Raw genomic sequence first — 1,540 nt, forward strand, 5'->3', positions numbered from 1 at the left:
CTTTTGAATAGCTTATTTTTGTATTTCATTTCATTCCTTTAATGATGATGTCACTAGTAATGTGTGTCACTAAGAATCATGGACTAAATTTTCTTATACTGCCACATGAGGTGGGGGTATGGATTTTATATATGGTCAAAATCAGTGTTGGATGGAATTATGTGGGGTTCCTCCTATCCATTGAAAATGCATAATTCTGAATAAAGGTGGAATTGTAATTAATATCAGACTAATAAGCAATGGGAAGCAGTGGTGTTCAAGAACCAGTTTAGATTAATTTATGATGCCTAAACTTTTTGAGTGAGTTTGATTTTTATTAGGAAAATCATATTTTTAAACAAACGAAACTTGATTACGATAAATATTTGATCTTGTAAACATCATATTGTGTATTAAGTAAACTATTTTGCAAAAAGAAGTGAAATTGGACAGCCATACTTCAATACCTATGCAGTATTTATTTGTGCGATTAAAATTGTTGTGATACATTGTTCTGTAGAAAGTTTTTGTTTTCCACTCATTAGAGCCTGCCAGTCTCCAATGCTATTGCTTTGTGGATACTGTACCACAGTATGTGTGTTATTGACTGTTTATACATGTCATCCGACACACATTAAGCAGAGAGTTCTCTAGATATGTACAGCAGATGGTCAAGTCAGTCGCCCACCGTTGCATGCGATTTCAGTCTTCTTGGTATCCATTACTAAACAGTGTTTATTTTACGTGTATATAATTAGATTTCTTTGTTTTCTTTCAATTGATTATCAGGCTGTGTTATATTGTGCTGTTTACATATCATTTGTCAAAATTAAAATGTTTTTTTAATGACTCAGGACGTTTTTATAATTCTAGCTCACTTTAGCTATTCTGATCACTTTTTGTCTGGTGTATGTCCATATGTAAACTTTTAAAATTTAAGATTTAGAATTTGCGACATATTTTCCAGAACCAATTGGGCCAATTTCAGTCACATTTGGCAAATTATCTTTTGGTAAATGGGATTCAAGTTTATTCAAAGAAGAGCCATGCTCCCTTTAAAGGGGAGATAATCAAGAAAATGTAAAAATTGGGTTATTTCATTTAAAACTCTTTTTCAAGAATCACAGAGCCAGAAAAGTTGAAAATTACATGAAAGCTTCCTGACATCGTGTAAATTTAAGCTTGTTCAAGTCATTGCCCCTGGGGGTAGGTTGGGGTCGCAATAAGGGATCCCTGGGGGTAGGTTGGGGTCGCAATAAGGGATCAAAGTTTTTCATGTGGATGTATAGCAAAATTCTTTGAAAAATCTTCATCTCAAGAATAACAGGGCTATGATTAGTAATGTTGATATGCTAGAATCCCTGAGTAGTGTTGAGTCAAGTTTATTCAAATCATGGCCTCTGGGGGTAGGATGGGGCCACAATAAGGGATTTAAGTTTAGTTTAGGAACATATAGGAAAGACTTTCTCAAGAACATCATTTCCAAAATTGGCCATATTACTATGCAAGCATCCCCAGGTAGTGTAGGTTGAATTCAGGGGCCCTGGAGTTTGATGGGGCA

General features: G+C 34.7%; 1 protein-coding gene across 1 annotated transcript in view; it reads left to right on the plus strand.

Moving 5' to 3' along the window:
* LOC125683343 (lysophospholipid acyltransferase 2-like) overlaps positions 1–829 on the plus strand; it is a 65,218-nt gene extending 64,389 nt beyond the window's left edge. Inside the window, exon 12 of the mRNA XM_048924405.2 lies at positions 1–829. This exon is cut by the window's left edge and continues 7,372 nt beyond it. The gene's annotated coding sequence lies outside the window, so the exon portion shown is untranslated.
* Positions 830–1,540: the final 711 nt, after the last annotated feature.

Source organism: Ostrea edulis, chromosome 6, assembly GCF_947568905.1.
Source record: "Ostrea edulis chromosome 6, xbOstEdul1.1, whole genome shotgun sequence".
Taxonomy (NCBI): Eukaryota; Metazoa; Mollusca; class Bivalvia; order Ostreida; family Ostreidae; genus Ostrea; species Ostrea edulis.